Below are 19675 nucleotides of genomic sequence, written 5' to 3'. Positions count from 1 at the left end.
CTTTGTCTCCTACATCAATTGGCAATTGCTCTACTTGTGAGCCGTTAGATTCATCAAACTTCACATCTACCACCTCTTCAACCTTTTGGGTGAAATTTTTGTAGACACGGTAAGTGTGAGAGTTTGAGCCATAACCTAGTAGGAAACCTTCATGAGACTAAGGAGCAAATTTAGAACGACGATGCTTATCAAGAATGTAGCACTTTGAGCGGAATACTCGAAAGTATCCAACTTGGGGTTTGTTACCGGTGAGGAGCTCGTATGCCATCTTGCCAAGTAGCTTGTGAATATACAAGCGATTTGTTGCATGACAAGCTGTCTCAACCGCTTCTGCCCAAAAGTGCTTCGGCGTCTTGTACTCATCAAGCATCGTTCTCGCCATTTCGATGAGCGTCCGGTTCTTCCTCTCGACAACTCCATTTTGTTGAGGTGTGTACGTAGCTGAGAACTCGTGTGAAATCCCTTCTTCGTCAAGAAAGGTGTCCACATTTGCGTTCTTGAACTCCGTTCCGTTGTCGCTACGAACCTTCTTGATCTTTACTTCAAATTGGTTTTGGGCCTTCCTAGCGAAGTTTTTGAAGATCTTTTGGACCTGCGATTTATCATCGAGAAAGAACACCCACGTAAATCTGGAAAAATCATCAACTATAACTTGACCAAAAGAATTTCCACCGAGACTCTTGTAAGAGTTGGGACCAAAAAGATCCATGTGAAGTAGCTCGAGTGGCCTCTTTGTGGTCATGATGTTTGTAACGCCCCGGATTCGTTGCACCAGGTGTCTGCCAGTTATTCGTCGTTGTTTCCATGTCATTTGCTTGCGTGTTGCATTTTATCATGTCATCATGTGCATTCCATTTTGCATACGTGTTCGTCTCATGCATCCAAGCCTTTTCCCTGTTGTCCGTTTTGCAATCCGGCGCTCCTATGCCCTCCAGCATTCCCCTTTTGTCTCTCATTGTGAGTGGGTGTTAAACGTTCTCGGAATGGACCAAGTCTTGCCAAGTGGCCTTGGTATACCACTGAAGACCGCCTGTCAAGTTTCGTGCCATTTGGAGGTCGTTTGATACTCCAATGGTTAACCGCGTAGCCCGAAACCTCCCTTTCTCTTGGCAGCCCAACACCCCTCCAAAGTGGCCCAAAACCCATCTAACTCCCCTCCATGCTCTCGGTCGTACGATCATGATCGTGTGTGCGAAAACCGCTCCTCATTTGGACACTCCTAGCTCCCTCTACCTATAAATATGTGGCCTCCCCCGAAATTCCCGCAGTCCAAACCCTTAGCCTCTTCCCCCGCCGCCACCGGACATGTCCAGTCCGACCGGACATGTCCAGCTTCCACATCACCCCGTCCAATAGGACGCCGACACCTCATCGCCGCCACCTCCCTCCTCCACTCCCCGCGCGCCACATGGGCGCCGCCGGCTCCCCGCGCGCCGGCCCGCCCGCAGCCCGCAGCCGGCCCGCGCGGGCCCAGATCCGCGCCGCCCGGCCCAACGCGCTCCGCCGCCCCGCCCGTCCTCTCCGCCGCCAGCCAGCGCCGCCGCCAGCGTGCGCCCCGCCGCTCGCGCGCCCGGCCCGCTCGCCTCCTCGCCGCCGGCGCCTCCGGCCCGCGCCTGGCCGTGGCCGCCGCCGCCGGCCTAGCCCCGGCGCCGCTCTGCCGAGCGCCGCCCCGCGCCATCTGCCGGCCTCGCCGTGCCTCGCCTCCCGGCCCGCGCCGCCGTCGTCCGGCACAGGCCCCCGCGCCGCCAGCCCCTGCCGTCCGGCCGCGCCCTTGCCGGCCCCGCCTCCGCGCCTCCGCGCCTGCTGTGCCGCCGGAGCTCCCTCACCCGGATCCGGCAACAGCAGCCGCCGCCGCCGCCGACCCTGCTCGGGAGCGAGCAGGAACGGCTCGGCGCCCGATCCGGCCCGTTCCCGCTTGGGCCGCGCCCCCCGCTGGCCCATCTCCCCGGCCCAGCCACCGGCCTCCCCATCCTGGGCTTTGGCCCACTAGGTGAGCGCCCCGCCAGCCCTATCCTTCGCCCGTGCGCGGTTTAACTATATTATGCTCATTTGTTTTTTTCCGGAAAACTGCTAAGTCCCAGATCTGTGTAATTTTCATGCCATGTTTAACCTGCCGTATCTCTGCATCCATAGCTCCGTTTCATGCGTGTAATATGTAAAATTGTTTGTCTCAACTAGTACATCATTTCATTCCATTGCATCATATTCATTTGAGGTCATCTAGATGTCTGAATCATCGTTGTAAGAGTGCTTCATAATGTTTTCTGCGGTCTGTTAAGAGAACGAGCTCTTTTGTCATTTTTGCCATGATTGATGTGTGCATCCTATGAGGTTGATGTCTACATGTGTTTTGATCTATGCCATGTCTTCTTTACAGAGGTGCTTACCATGTATTTTTGTGATCAATGTGGTGACTAGCACAAGCATGCAAACTAGGCATCGTGATATTGCTGATTTTAGTCCCTATTCTGCTCTTATTTTCATGACATATAAACTTGATGCTACAGGGAGATCCATGCATATTTTGAGATACTTCAGTAAGGGTGTTTTGAACATATGGTTATTCTCTATCCATTCATGCCTCTGGTTGTAATTATGGAGTAGTCTAGCATGTCATTTGAGTGCTCTACTTTTGCTTCAAAATGTTTCCTGGCAGATTGTTTACATGTTCTTCAATTTGGCCAAGCTTGTTGTAGTTGATCCTTGCATGCTATGGACTTGTTCTTGACTTGGTTGGTTTCACAAACATGTCTTCTTGATGATTCTATGCTTATCTTGTCATGCAATGACTTTTGGTGAGTGAATCGAGCTTGTTAAGTAGGGTTCATGATGTTGCTGTTTTGCTAGGCTGAATCTGTTATTTCGTGATGCTATATAAACATGTTGCTACTAATCATTCTATGCATAATCTGGAGATGTTCTATAAATATGTTTTGATCTACATGTCATCCTCTAACTATACATGCCCCTGGTTGAATTTATAGCTTGCTGTAGATTGCTCATATCTTGCTCCAAAGTTGCTTCATAATGTTGCTGTCAGCCTGTTAACATTAAGTTCAGTTGTTTCCATGTGTTTTCCTAGTGATCCATGCACCCTATGACCTTGTTCTTTCTATTCTTAGCTTCACAAATATGTCTTCTTACTGTTGGTTGTCTTGCCATGCCATGTATTGCTCTGTAGTGAGTTGCACAAGCTCATTAACATGCCTTCATAATTTTGTTTCTGCCATGTTTGAATCTGTAATATAACTTGCCATGTTTACTTGGGTGCCATCATATTTTCTGATCCTTTTAGGCTCATGGTCAGTAAGGGACTTTTGATCTATGCAATTAGTAGATTCATGCCATGCCTTTGTTTGCCATGATAAGTTCCTGTAACATGTTGTTTGATAGCTCTAAACATTGCATCGTGATGTTATTTTCTGCAAAGTCTGAATTGTCATTACTTGCAATCTTATCATGTGTGTTTGAGCATGTTCTAGTGATTTCTGGAGATAGCTCAGTGTTCATGTTTTGTTATACTTTACCTGTACATCATGTCCATGCCTTTTGTTCTCATGTTGGAGTGCTGTATCTTGTTGTTCTGATGCTTGCAATATGCCTAGTTGCTATTTTGGACAGATTGTTGCTATAACTTGTATAGAGTGTGTGTGTTGAACCGTTGCTCCGTTTTGAGTGTGCTTTATATAAAACTTGCTTAGAATTGCATGTAGTTTCATATTATCATGTTGTGTCCTTGTTTTGAGGTGTTTGCTTGATGTTTGGGTGCATTTTGCATCAATGCCATGTTTAACTTGTTTTGCTCATATCTTCTAGGCCGTAGCTCCGAATCTAATGAACTTTATATGTAACTTGACTAGAATCTCGTGTAGATCATCGTTGTGCATCTTAACTTTCTGTTTAACAACTTGAACATAAGGTTTATTCAGATCTGGACCAATTTCGAAATATGCATATGAGGACTTACCGGAATTGTTATATGTTGTTCCCGGCCTCATTTAAACTTGCCTTGATGTGTTGCTCTTGCTTGCATCATCTCTTGCCATGAGTAGCTTCATGTAGATTTGTCATGCATCATGCTCTGTTGTGCATCATGTCATGTTCATGTGTGGTGTGTTTACCTTGTTGTGTGCTTCTTCTTGTTAGTTCCTGTTTCGTTGCGATCGTGAGGATTCGTTCGTCTACGCTTGGTTCGACTTCATCCGTTCATCTTCTTCATGGACTCGTTCTTCTTCCTTGCGGGATTTCAGGCAAGATGACCGCTACCCTGGATCTCACTACTATCATTGCTATGCTAGTTGCTTCGTTCTATCGCTATGCTGCGTTACCTATCTTTTGCTCATCAAGCCTCCCATATTGCCATGAACCTCTAACCTTTGACACCTTTCCTATGCAAACCGTTGTCTGTCTATGTTACCGCTTTGCTCAGCCCCTCTTATAGCGTTGCTAGTTGCAGGTGAAGTTGAAGATTGCTCCATGGTGGACAGGATTTTGGTTGAGATATCACAATATCTCTTATATTATTAATGCATCTATATACTAGGTAAAGGGTGGAAGACTCGGCCTTATGCCTAGTGTTTTGTTCCACTCTTGCCGCCCTAGTTTCCGTCATACCGGTGTTATGTTCCCGGATTTTGCGTTCCTTACGCGGTCGGGTGATTTATGGGACCCCCTTGACAGTTCGCTTTGAATAAAACTCCTCCAGCAAGGCCCAACCTTGGTTTTAACATTTGCCTCACCACCACCTATCCCTTTCCCTTGGGTCGGCCAACCCGAGGGTCATCTTTATTTTAGCCCCCCCGGACCAGTGCTTGTCTAAGTGTTGGTCCAAACTGAGCAGCCTACGGGGCCACCTCAGGGCAACTCGAGGGCTGGTTTTACTCGTAGCTTGACTTATCCGGTGTTGCCCTGAGAACGAAATATGTGCAGCTCCTATCGGGATTGTCGGCGCATCGGGCGGCTTTGCTGGTCTTGTTTTACCATTGTCGAAATGTCTTGTAAACCGGGATTCCGAGTCTGATCGGGTCTTCCTGGGGAAAGGTCTGTTCCTTCGTTGATCGCGAGAGCTTGTCATGGGCTAAGTTGGGACACCCCTGCAGGGTATAATCTTTCGAAAGTCGTGCCTGCGGTTATAGGCAGATGGGAATTTGTTAATGTCCGGATGTAGATAACTTGACACCAGATCCGAATTAAAACGCATCAACCGCGTGTGTAGCCGTGATGGTCTCTTCTCGGCAGAGTCCGGGAAGTGAACACGGTTTCTGGGTTATGTTTGACGTAAGTAGGAGTTCAGGATCACTTCTTGATCATTACTAGTTGACGACCGTTCCGCTTGTTCTCTTCTCGCTCTTATTTGCGTATGTTAGCCACCATATATGCTTAGTCGCTGCTGCAGCCTCACCACTTTACCCCTTCCTTTCCCTTTAAGCTTTGCTAGTTTTGATACCCATGGTAATGGGATTGCTGAGTCCTCGTGGCTCACAGATTACTACAACAACAGTTGCAGGTACATGTTATGCGATGATCATGACGCGAGAGCGATGCTTGCTTGCGTTGAGTTCTTCTTCTACTTCTTCGTTCAGGGGATAGGTTCCAGGTCGGCAGCCTGGGCTAGCAGGGTGCATGTCTTTTGAGTTTCTGTTCTTGTTTCATCCGTAGTCGGATGTTGATCTTATGTATTGTGATGTTGTATTCGTGTGGCATTGTATGCCTTATGTATGTATCCCCATCTATTATGTAATGTTGATGTAATGATATCCACCTTGCAAAAGTGTTTCAATATGCGGGTCTATCCTTGGTGGGACCTTCGAGTTCCTTTTGGATAGGGTCGCATATTGGGCGTGACAATGTTGTTCACGGGATGCCTTCCTCCAACCTGTTTACCTGCTTGACAAGCAATGCAAAGTCTATCCTTATCAAATATGACATCATTAACTCCAAGGATATGATTTCCCTTAATAAGCTTGTCAAGGTTTTCATACCAACATGACCTAATCGTCTATGCCATAACCAGCCTTTTGAGGATTTAGCAATGAAGCAAGTTTTAGGTTGAGCCTTTTTAGTGAAATCAACATTGTATAGAACACCTCTGCGTATACCGGTAAAGACCATTTTATGATTGTCTCGATGAAACACTTGGCAATCTACTTCAGTAAATAGGACATTGAAACCGAAATCAGCAAGTCTAGATACTGAAAGTAAGTTGTACCCAAGAGATTCAACGAGCATAACATTTTGTATGGAGCTATCATGTGATATGGCCACCTTACCGAGGCCAACCACCTTACCCTTTGAGTTGTTACCGAAAGTGACATACTTTCGAGGACTATCATTATCAGCAAGCTCACGAAACATGTCTTTATCTCCGGTCATGTGATCGGTACATCCACTATCAAGAACCCTCCTCCTGACATATATCCCCGAAGAATTGCCATAAGACCAAAATGTCTCATTGCATCATCAAGATCGAAGTCACTATCATCATCCTCATCATAGTATCCATGTTCAACTTCGTCATGTGGTGGATCAAATCCTAGAAAGGGTGATTCGTTAGAGTGAGTTTGACAATGATCTTGTCTATGAATTTTTATAGCTTTGGAAATAATATCACTAATAATACCAACATTTCCTTTGGCACGCATAAGGTTTGTAAGCTCAAATAGACGATCACCAAACATAGGATCACTAGTATTCATTTTACTCAAAGAAATAGACTTATGGAGAATTTCATCAAGATTTTTCAATGAATAATCTGGAAATCGTTGCTTAAGACATTTCCATATGGTGTAGGCACACTTAAAAGTAGGTAAACATCTAATCAAGTTTCTAGGCAATCCTCTAAGGATAAGTTCGGCAGTTCTAAGATTCCTAACCATGTCAATTAACTCATCATGGGTTGGATGCATAGGATCAACATAAGGTGCACAAGGGCTAGCAATGTACTTGTTCAAATGATATTGATTGAAAGCATCTCATTTTTCCACTCATGAAAATACTCTCCATCAAGAATAGGCACTCTATGTCTAAGACTCCCCAAAGTAGACTCATCCATCTTCCTCCAATGGTGATTAAACCAAGGAAATGGAAACCTGGCTCTGATACCACTTGTAGGACCTTGAGAAGAGGTGTCTAGAGGGGGGGGGTGATTAGACACTAAGAGCCAAAGTTGCAATTTTTAACCTTTTTAAAGATTGAATGGAGTTTAAGCACAAGTTTAACATTCACAACACATATCAAGCAAGCATGCAAAGAGTATATGAGCAGCGGAAATTAAAGCATGCAACTTGCAAGAATGTAAAGGGAAGGGTTTGGAGGATTCAAACGCAATTGGAGACACGGATGTTTTTGGCGTGGTTCCGATAGGTGGTGCTATCGTACATTCACGTTGATGGAGACTTCAACCCACGAAGGGTAACGGTTGCACGAGTCCACGGAGGGCTCCACCCATGAAGGGTCCACGAAGAAGCAACCTTGTCTATCCCACCATGGCCGTCGCACACGAAGGACTTGCCTCACTAGCGGTAGATCTTCACGAAGTAGGCGATCTCCTTGCCCTTACAAACTCCTTGGTTCAACTCCACAATCTTTTCGGAGGCTCCCAAGTGACACCTAGACAATCTAGGAGACACCACTCTCCAAGAAGTAACAAATGGTGCGTTGATGATGAACTCCTTGCTCCTGTGCTTCAAATGATAGTCTCCCCAACACTCAACTCTCTCTCATAGGATTTGGATCTGGTGGAAAGAGGATTTGAGTGGAAAGCAACCTGGGGAAGGCTAGAGATCAAGATTCATATGGTAGGAATGGAATATCTTGGCCTCAACACATGAGTAGGTAGTTCTCTCTCACAAATAGGATGCTGGAAGTGTAGGTTCGTTCTGATGGCTCTCTCCACGAATGAAGAGGAGGTGGAGGGGTATATATAGCCTCGACACAAAATCTAACCGTTACAGACAATCTACGAAACTCGGTGGGACCGAATCGTTAAACTCGGTCAGACCGATTTAGCAAATAATGTGACCGTTAGGGTTTTTGGTGGGACCGAAATGCAACTCGGTGAGACATATATGGTTAGGGTAAGGGCATAACGTAATCTCGGTAAGACCGATTACACAAACTCGGTGAGACCGATTTTGGTAATAAGCTTTCCACAGAGTTGGTCAGGCAAACTCGGTTGGACCGATTATCAAACTCGGTGGGACCGATTTTGATAATAAGTTAACCAGAGAGTTTGCATTGTAATCTCGGTAGTATCGATTGCTCAAACTTGGTGAGACCGATTTTGATAATGGACATACACAGAGAGATTACAATCCCATCTCGGTGAGACCAAAATCCCTATCGGTGAGACCGATTTGCCTTGGGTTTGTGGCAGTGGCTAAGACATCAAAAATCGGTGGCTCCGGATAGGAAGAATCAGTGGGGCCGAGTTCGACTTTAGGTTTAGGACATATGTGTGGAAGTGGGAAAGTAGTTGAGGGTATTTGGAGCATATCACTAAGCACTTTGAAGCAAGAGGCTCATTAAGCAACACCTCATCCCTCCTTGATAGTATTGGGTTTTCCTATAGACTCAATGTGATCTTGGATCACTAAAATGTAAAATCAAGAGTCTTGAGCTTGAAGCTTGAGCCAATCCTTTCTCCTTAGCATCTTGAAGGAGTTCCCACATCCTTTAGTCCATGCCACTCCATTGTTGAACTTATCTGAAACATACTAGATAAAAGTGTTAGTCCAACAAGAGATATGTTGTCATTAATTCCCAAAACCACCTAGGGAGCACTTGTGCTTTCACTTTTCAAGTGTGACGTAAGAATGGATCCCATCAGTCACATGCCTTCTCTAGATCGCTTTCAAATTATTTTCATTATTGGGTCATCCTCTTCGCTTTTTCATTCTTCCAGAGTTTCTCAAAAATTTCGGGGGTGTTTCTCATCGTCATTCGAAGATCGAAGAAGAGTTTCTCCTAAATATTGTCCGTTCTCCCAAACATTCGTGGTTCTAGCTTCATGTTATCCTCTCGAATTATTCCATTTGTCAGATATTCTTTTTTTACCCATCCGGAGTTTGCCAGGTACTATTTTTTGTTTCATTGCACCGAAGGCCACTATTCCAGAAGAATTCTTTGTCCTCACATTCTAGCTACCGTTATCCAATTATCTCGATGCTTCGTGCAAGTGTTCTTTAAGCAGCTCAAGTTCTCACCATTCTCTTGTATCTAAATCCCCTCAAGCATATTTGTTCTTCTAACTCTTACTGGTGATTCATTCTCTTTCTTCATTCATTTTAAAATTCTAACGGTGGTTCGTTCAAGATTCTTTTTCCTTTGTTTTCATATCAATTCAATCATTCTTTCCAATCCTACCGGTGGTTCATTGAAAACCTTCCTCTAAGGATGCTATTAAATTCATTCATGGTGGAAGTTGATGTTCTCTTATCCATTCTTTTCATTCCACTATTTCAATTCTTCTGGAGGCTTTGTGTTGTGGCTCTCGCCAAGTGTCATTCCATCTTGTGAAGTTCATGTCCTATTCCTTCCATTTTCAGTTGGAATTCTTTCATACTTATTCCTTTGCTATCTTATTCTAACCGGAGTGGTTTCAGAGTCTATCTTATTCCATGAGCTTTTGATTCTCGTCATATTCACCATTCCTCTTTCTATCCGAGTGCTCTCGATCTTGTTCATCTTTTCTCTTGCACACTTACTTCACCGCTTCCTCTTTCTCTTCTATCTCATTCCTTAGATCTCGGGACAAGATCCCTTGTTAGTGGAGGAGAGTTGTAACGCCACGAGTCCGATGCGCCAGGTGTCTTCCGTTTATTCATTGTCGTTGCCATGTCATTCGCTTGCATGTTGCACTTTTCCATGTCATCATGTGCATTTCATCTGCATGTTTTTCAAAACTTGCATCCGTCCAGGTGCACCCAGTTATCCCCGTTGTTCGTTATGAGCCCAACCACACTCGCATGCGCCCGCAGCACCTCCAAAATTTTATTTTATAAGTGGCATAAAAATGTTCTCGGAATGAGGTGAAACTTGGCGTGCAGTCTTATTACAGTGTAGGTAGACCTCCTGCCAAATTTCCTCGCATTCAGAGTCTGTTTGATAGCCCAACCGTTAACATATAGCGGCACTGTCGCCGGTTTATTTGTTGGATGTTTCGGTCTCTGAAATACGGTGATGGGCCTCTCTTCTATTCTCTTCCTAGCCAGTCTACACAGCCCGCTAGCCCACCTAACCTGCCCCTCCGCTCCGAGCCGTCCGATGGCAATCGAACGGCTCCGGAACGGAGCAAAACCCCCAAACCTAGCCCTCCTACCTATATATGGACACCCTAGTCCATTTTTGGGAACCTAGACTCCTCCCTTAACCTCCAGCCGCCCCTCACCTCGAATTCCATGCACAGCCGCAGCCCTCGCTCGTCAGCGCCCCCGTAGCTGCTATGCTCCACCACTATCGTGCCACCACGTGCCCCCCAGCCTCTCTCCCGCAGCCGTCAGCCCACCAGGCCCGCGCACGGCCCGCCCGGCCCGAAACGGAGCCGCACCGCGCCGCTCCTACCTGAGCTCCCGATCTGGACCAGGGAGCTCACCCCGAGCACTAGCAACCCCTTGCCGACCTTGTCGGACGTCGTCGCCCCGCTGCCGCACTCCTCCACGCCGCCTCGCTCGATCCCCGCCGCCGGCGAGTCAGGTCGCTGCCGAGCGCCTCTTCCTTCTCCTCCTCCAGCCCTCACCCCTCTTCCCCGCAGGGCCGCCATCGCCATGGCGCCCGAGGCCACCGTCGCTATGCTCCATCGTCGCCGGTGACCCTCACTGTCACCGAGAATGGAAACCCCAGGGCCAGATCAGGCCAGATCCAGCCCCTGTCGCCATCCTTCGCCCTCCGCCATGTCGCCCTCGCCAGAGAACCCCACTGCGCCGCCCAGTTCGGATCCGAGCAAGCCCGATCCCATCGCTGCCACTGACCTCGCGCATGGGTCCCGCGTCGCGGCCCAGGCAGCGCGCCGGCCTCGCCCAAGGCCCAGTAGAGCCAAGGCCCAGCCCAGCACCAGCCTCCACGATGGCTCGCCTCGTTCTCCCCCATCAACTAGGCCAGGCCCAATGTGAGCAGCTCCACAATCCCCACTTTCGGCCCAGCATGTTTTTTTTCCAGATCTGCAAATGACCGTCCCTAGGATTTTATCCTTATGTATGCATCTTTAACCTACTGTAACTTCGTGCTTGTGGCTCCGTTTTGCATGCATGATATGTTAAAATGTTCATCTCCTGATGCTCTACATGATGGAGTAATTTGCATGCATGTTACTGTAAATATTGATGCCTTAATCTTTGTTGCAAAACTGCTAAGTGATATAAATTGCTGAAATCTGCTGATTGTTAACATCATGTTTGCATATTGTGAGTGCTATAACTTTGTCCCTTCTGATCCTATGATGATGATTTTGATATGCACATGTTCTGCTCTTCATGCTCTACATGTTGCCGTGGTTTGAATTTATGATAGGGTGCATCTTTATAACTTAATCTCTGTTGCATAAGTGCATGTTGCTATCAACTGCTGAAAACTGTTATAATTTGCCTACTTGTCTTTTTATATCTTTTTGTGTGATTTTCTTTGGAGCATCATGTCTACACTTTTTAGGAGCAACATTATGCCATATTTACAGCGGTGCAATCCATATATTTTGATATGCCGTGTAGTGAGTGCATCAAGCTTGTGAATTGGGCTACTCGCTGTCAATGTTCTATCAATGCCGATTCTGTCATATCATGTTGCCATGTTTGTTTGATGCTACCAATTAATCCACGCATAATTTGGAGATTCGTAGTTGACATGTTTTAATGTACATGTTATGCTCTATCATTCCATGCCATTTGATGTCTTATATATCTCCTGTAGCATACGATTTCATGGCCATGAACATGCCTATATACTGTTCCAGTTTGCTGTTAACTTCTTTATGCCGTGTTGTGAGCTTGTTATTGAGTGATCCATGCCTCTTCTGGAGATGATCCACTTACGTGTTTTTAACTATGCTAAGTTTAATTTGTTCACAAGCCATGGTTATTTATTTTAGATGTCATATGCCTCTGTTCCATGCTTTCAAACATGCTACCATAATGTTGTTGTTTTACACTTGTTGAAACTGTTTCAGCATTCAATCTTGTCTTGTTGGTTCAAACTACTCCATGAGCCATATGTATATGATGTCTGAATGTTATATGCTCTTTGTTATGTGTTGTTTGATGCCATGCCCTTGGTTACTATGTTTACTTGCTGTAGCTTGTCTTTTTCTTGCTCTCAGGTTGCCATCATATTAACTCTGCTCATGTATATGTTCCTGTGTTATAAAGTTGCATTTTGCATTAATCATCTTTGATTAATCTTGATGCCTATGAACCTGAACCTTATTGATTTTTGAAGTTTGTTACCTGTACATGAAGTACATGTCAATTTTGTGCTCATATGATTCCAGGTAGCATGTTGTTTTGATGTTTACAAAGTGCCTAATTGCTGTTTTGGTCAGTTTGCGGTTATATCTTGTTCGGAGTGTATGTGTTGAACCATGGCTCCGTTTTCATCATGCTCTATATGAAACTTTCTTAGAATTGAATGTAGTTTCATCATGTCATGTTGAATCCTTGTTTGGAGTGTGTTTTCTTGTTGTTTCAATGCATTTTGCATCAATGCCATGTTCAACTTGTTTTGCTCATAACTTCTAGGCCGTAGCTCCGAACTAAATGAACTTTATATGTAATTTGACTAGAATTTCATGTAGACCATCATGGTGCTCTTTAACTTTCTGTTTTACAACTTAAACTTAATGCTTGTTCAGAACTGGACCAATTTCAAAATTTGCATGAGGACTTACCGGAATTGTTATATGTTGTTTCCGGCCTCATTTAAACTTACTTTGATGTGTTTTCTAGAGTGCTTTGTCTCTTGCCATGAGTAGCATCATATAGCCTTTGTCATGCATCATAGTTGGTTGAGCATAATGTCATGTTTATGTGTTGTGTGTTTACCACTTCTTTTAGTTGGTGCTTCTTCTCGATAGTCCCTGTTTCGTTGTGATCTTTAGGATTCGTTCGTCTACGCTTGGTTCGTCTCCGCCCGTTCATCTTATTCATGGACTCGTTCTTCTTCCTGGCGGGATTTCAGGCAAGATGACCGTTACCCTGGATCTCATTACTATCGTTGCTATGCTAGTTGTTTTGATGATATCACTATGTCACGCTTCCTACCACTTGTTTATCAAGCCTCCCAAATTGCCATGTCAGCCTATAACCTCTTTCACCCTTCTTAGCAAACCGTTATCTAGCTATGTTACCGCTTTTGCTCAGCCCCTCTTGTAGCGTTGTTAGTTGCAGGTGAAGTTGAAGATTGCTCCATGTTGGAATAGGATTATTTTTCGTATATCACAATATCTCTTATTTAATTAGTGCATCGATATACTTGGTAAAGGGTGGAAGGCTCGGCATTACGCTTGGTGTTTTGTTCTACTCTTGCCACCTTAGTTTCCATCATACCGGTGTTATGTTCCTTGATTTTGCGTCCCTAACATGGTGTGGGTTTATGGGCCCCTCTAGACAGTTCGCTTTGAATAAAACTCGTCCCGCCAGGCCAAACATTTCTTTTACCATTCGCCCAACATAATAAGTGAACTTGGTATCAAATTTGACGCATTGGGAGTTAGTGCTACCTGAGGAGTAATTTCTACATAGTACAGGGGGGCCAGTGTTGATGGTGTTGGTCCCAAACTAGAGTCGTGTGCGGCTTCCCCCGGGGAAACTTGGGTCTCAGTTGTTGTACGTTGTGCTCATCCGAATGTGGCCTGAGACAAGATATACATGGCTACTATCACGGTATCAGCACGCCAGGAGGTCTTGCTGGACTTATTTTACCATTGTCGAAATGTCTTGTGCACCGGGACCCCGAGTCAGATCGGATGTGCAGCGATGGAGGATTGTCTCCACGGATCATGAGCTTATAATGGACTAAGTTGGGACACCCCTGCAGGGTTTAAACTTTTGAAAGTCGTGCCCGCGGTTATGTGGCAGATGGGAATTTGTTAATATCCGGTTGTAGAAAACTTGACACCAGATTCGAATTAAAATACACCAACCGCGTGCTTAACCGTGATGGTCTCTTTTCGAGGAATTCGAGAAGAAAACACGGTGGGGCTATGTTTGAACGTAAGTAGTTCAGGATCACTTAGTCATCATTGCTAGTTTGCGACTATTTGCGTAACTTTTCATCTTATTCTTGTACTCGTAAGTTAGCCACCAAACATTGCTTAGCCGCTGCTGCAACCTCACCACTTATCCTTTCCATACCCATTAAGCTTTGCTAGTCTTGATACCCATGGTAATGGGATTGCTGAGTCCTCGTGGCTCACAGTTTACTACAACAACGGTTGCAAGTACAGGTAATGCGATGATCATGACGTGAGAGTGATGCTTGCTTGTTTTGAGTTCTTATTCTGCTTCGTCATTCAGGGGATAGGTTTCTGGTCGGCAGCCTGGGCTAGTAGGGTGGATGTCATTTGAGTTTCTGTTTGTGTTTCATCCATAGTCGGATGATTCTCTGATGTATGATGTTGTTGTATTCATGTGGCATTGTATGCCTCTTGTATGTATCCCCAACTATTATGTAATTGTAAGATGTGATGATATCCACCTTGCAAAAGCGTTTTCAATATGCGTTTCTATCGTGGGACCTTCGAGTTCCTTTAGGATAGGGTCGCATATTGGCGTGATAGATGCCTTGACCTTCTTGTTGTCAGTGTCATAAACCGCCTGATAATGGGACAGGTCGGTATCTTCAGCTAACTTGCTCGCCAAAGCACACATTTCTCTTGCTATTGACACAAAGTCCTCAGCACTGAAGGGAGACCCGTCCTCTTTTACACCGGGGCAACCATTGACCAAGTCCTCCGGGTCAAGATCTGCTTGCCACGCCTTGGCCCCGGTTAGTGCAATGATTGCACCGGCTCGTGCAGCTGATCGTTTAAGCTCCTCAACCTGTTGGGGCAACACATATAGCTTCTCTAGAGTGTCCTTGATGAGGGTTGGTGGTTGCTTCTTATGCGAGGCTGTAGAGATAGCTCGTTGTGCGCCAGTATATAATTGCTCTATAAGAGTATAGGCAACTTTCATTTCTTGCGCATATCTGAGCCGAGGTGGGTGATCCTGGAGCCTGCATTAGCAAGTAAATATATCAGCTGGATGAATGATGATTACAATGCATTGGTAGTCACAAATTGAGATGAAGTTACTTACCGAAGATGGCAGCAATCATGACATTGATTTGATGTTTTAAACCGGCAAGCTCTTCAGCCACAGGCTTAAGCGCTGCTTCTGCATCCTCGACCCTCTTTAATAGAGCTGATTTCTATGTCTCCCAACCTGCCTAGTCAGCCTTGAAGTCTTTCTTCAGCTTTTCCATCTCTACCAAGGCGGTGGTCAATTCGGCTTTGGCCTTGGATGTTTTAGATTGCTGAGACTTTATGTTCTCTTGAAGATCAGCGACTTGGGATTCTTTGACATTAAGTTCAGCCTGAAGGATATAAATAATAGGCGGGTTATAATCATCTTATTTAAAAGTCCCAAGCACAATTCAAGTATTTCACTTTGTACTTCGGGGCTAATGCACATTGCTCTTTTCTGAAGACAATTTTATGATGACCCGGCTACATTATGGTGACTATAACCAATTCATGGGGGCTATATGCTTGGAATTTATGGACAAATATGGTAATGAGACCTGGCTTATCTTGACAGATTAAGCCGGCCCTTGGACGCTATAGGTGTCAAATTGAATCATTACTATTCAAAGTCCCAGCTCATCTTGACAGATTGAGCCGACCCTTGGGGGCTACATGTGCAAAGTTGAAGTATTACTATTAGAAGTCCCGGTTTATCTTGAAAGTATAAGCCAGCCCTTGGGGGCTACTGGATTTGATCTACAAGGCTATTTAAAGTCTATAGTACATTCCATTCTATCATGTCCAGTAAACTTTAGGGCTACTGGAAGTATATTCATATGAAGAGAGCTGTAGTGCTTACCTCAGAGCGCTCCTTCATCAAGTTCACTACGCCGGCTTCAAAATCGCGGCTTGTGTGCAGGCGGTTCAAATACGCCGAGTGGATCTCTTGGGCGCTGAATTGGGCATAACTCTCTAAATTGACTGAACACTTGTTTTTGTCAGCAACAGAAACTTCTTCCTTGGCACTTTGCTTTGCTAAGGCAGTGGGGTTGCCTCGTGCTGTATAACCAAGCCCAGTGATGGTGACATCATTAGCCTTTTCTTCAGTAGGCTTGATGGGCTTGTTGGCTTAATGGGGCTTGGCAGCTTAGTGGTGGTTGGGTCAATGTCCATTTGATCCATGGAGATGTTGCGTTCATCTAGTGGCGGTTCATCGGCTGTGGCTTCAGGGGCATAGTAGGAAGTCTTTGTTGACTGCTGCTCCGGCTCAGAAGGATTTCCAGTGATTTTTGTCACCTTCATTTTCTTGCTGGGCTTTGCCATAGCTTTGTGAATGAAACACAAGATGAGGTTAACACAACAATTGAGTACATGATTGAAAGCAGAGATTTAATATTCTTACCCAGGCATAGTCTTGAAGACTAGGAGATGAGTCCCCGTTGAGTCTCCATAGGAGGAATGAGATGCCCTGATAATTTGAATTAGAAGGATTAAGAGGTTGTCGAAAAAGACCGGCCTTGGGATAAGTTAAGTTGGAAATTGTTGGGACCTCTGGACGACGCTTGCGGGGAGCTGGAGTGTTTGCTAAGCCAGAGGAAAGAATCCCGCCTCCACTATTTCGGGTTGTGCGGCAAGCTTCATGTTGCTACTTCTTCAAAATAAAGTTGGATCCAAATAAGCCAAAGGATGAGAAAACCTTACTTTCCAGCTTGCTTGTCGAGTTTTCTGTTTTGGCAGAGATTCTGAGCCGGAGGAAACAACAATTACCTCTTTGTCACCCACACGGCTGGCTTTTGCTTCATCCTGATAATAGTCATTGTCAATGACATGTACAAAAAATGAGCCAAGAGAATCAAGTTCTACCACCGACTCATCGTCATCACCATCGCCATCCAAGTTCAGTAACTCGGAAGGATCAGTCTTCTTCTTGGCAGGCTTTTTGGTGACCTTGGTCTTGGTCCAGGTCGGCTTGGCTGGCTTGTCTTGCAGCTTTCTCTTCCAAGAAGGGGAGTCAGCCTGTGGAAGTCAGATGATTATAAGAGGACAGTATTAATGAAAACATGATTCAAACTAGAAAAATTGTGTGCAAACAATTAAAGCTGGCGGTTGGTTGAAGGTGCAGAAAGGACTAAGTCTGGTTTTACTGCACTCTGCCCAGCTTTCATTCAACAAAGCCTTGGTCGCTTCATTGACTTTTGCGTCAGATAATAATATTTCGTTGTGGCATTGTGGATCTTTTAAGTCGCCAGTGTACTCGCACATTAAGCCGAGGAGACGGCTTAAGGGCAGAATCCTCCAGGAGACCCATCACCGAACAAGGTCGACACCGGTTAAGCCATTAGAGATAAAGGCTCTAATCTTTGAAAAAATTGGTGCAGACTTGGCCCGTTCCTTCGTGCTGATCCGCTATGGGAGCTGATGTGTGTTGCTGAGCTGGTGTTCACGGTAACCCAGCAGGGGATTCTGACCCTCTGGAGATGTATCTTGGCAATAGAACCAAGTCTGGTTCCAGTCCTTGGGGTGACTGGGCGGCTTAGCATATGGGAAGGTGGCCTCTTCCCGTTTTTGAATTGAAACTCCGCCTAGTACCAAGATGGACCCGTCGGTAAACTTCGTCTGCCGGTTCAAATAATAAAATTCCTTAAACAGTTCGACAGTGGGCTCCTATTGAAGATAAGGTTCGCAAAAGACTTGGGAGTTGCAAATGTTGGAGACAGAATTTGGCCCAATGTCTTGAGGATGAAGTTGGAAGAATTGTAGCATGTCTTGAAAGAATTTTAAGCCGGGTGGGCTAAACCCCTGGATCATATGATCCATAAAAACGATTATTTCTCCTTCCTTAGGCTCAGGAGGGTTTTCGGTGCCTGGGACCCTCTAGTGGATGTCGTCTTTCTTGGCTAAGACGCCAGTTTCAACAAAATTGTTCAAATCTTCCTCGGTGACCCGAAATGATACACAGTTGTGAATGTCTTAGTCATTGTTGATGATGATCTGAAAAAAATATTCTGGTTTAAGATTATGTTGTTAAGCCGGCCATTGGTTCAAGGGTAAGAACTATAAACATGCAGTGTGTTAAGCTAGAGGATAGTGTTGGAGTTATGCAAGGCAATCTATTGGCGGCTTAAGAGGGGACTAATGGTACCTAGCGGGTTATGGCTTATGAGTTAAGGCGCCTATACATATAAAAGTTTTCATATCTATAACATGAAGAATTGCGTGTTGGACAAACAGTTTTCACAGATCGGTGTTATAATTTTGGATCTGCAACAGTTCAGATAATGAAGAAATTTTTTAACCTAAGTGGTAGCAGCATGACAATTTACGTCCTCAGATGAGATCTCTTATGGAGGGGAGGCGTTCAAATATCAAAAATGAGTGCTAAAACCGATGCCGCGCAAGATGAGCACTAAACTCAGATCAAATCTACAAAGATAGGGAGGAACAAAGAGGAACAGAGATGAAGTCCGAAGAACTCGAGCAAACCCTAATGCAGCTCCACGGTGAGGACAGAGGAAGGCTTACCGGAGCTGTTGGACAGCGGAGGCGTGCGGCAATGCTCTGGTGCGTTTCAGGTAGATGCAGCAGCCGAGGTTGAGGCAGGTCGTAAGGTCAATGGCGGCGGCAGAGCTCAGGCGCTGGAGGCCTTTTTGAGGAAGAGGATGAAGACGAGGAGGCAAGGGGGAAAATGAAAAGGACCCTTGTCCCTATTTATAAGGCAGTGGATGGATGGCATGCACGGGAATCGAGGAGGCTGAAAAAATGATTATATGACAGCGCAGATGCCTCGATTCTCGGGAGGTTCATTAAAAGTGAAGATATGATGAGATTTGGGCCGCGTGTGATATTAATGTGAGACGACGTCACGGCATGTTAACACAATTCTGAGATCTGACGTCATCCTGGGTTATAAGATTTCATAAGGACTGACGATGAAAGATTTTTTCTAAGTCAAGTGTTGAAGATTGATATGAACAAGTTCACATCAACCTGGGGCCTAATGTTGTGGATATGACCATTGGGTATGACCCGCCCAGGAGGGGTCAGGTCATACCACTGGCGGTTCATAATGAGGAGGACCAAGAAGATGTTGAAGATGGTTGTTCATTAAGCAACCTTATTGAAGGCCCAAGACCCGGAGGAGACTTGAGGCCCACAGGCATAAACCGCTGTATGTTTAACTTGTATGTTAAGGAAAGTTTATTTCTATCACCTAGCTGGACACATTGTGTATGAGCCGGTTGGAACTTTGTAAGCCGCCGGGCATCAGCCTGTGTATATAAAGGGGTGACCTGGTGGCGGGTTAGGGAAAGAAACAATAAGTTGGGAACTAGGTCAAGCGTATTCGCTCCCTAGTAATCGAAACCCAAGCAATACAACCTAAAGCAAGAGTAGGCCTTTACCTCGTTGCGAGGGGCCGAACTTGGGTAAACTCTATGTGTCCCTTGTCCCGTTTTAACCCCTTCA

This window comes from Triticum aestivum, chromosome 7B (assembly GCF_018294505.1).
Source record: "Triticum aestivum cultivar Chinese Spring chromosome 7B, IWGSC CS RefSeq v2.1, whole genome shotgun sequence".
Lineage (NCBI taxonomy): Eukaryota > Viridiplantae > Streptophyta > Magnoliopsida > Poales > Poaceae > Triticum > Triticum aestivum.
This window is presented reverse-complemented; position numbering follows the sequence as displayed.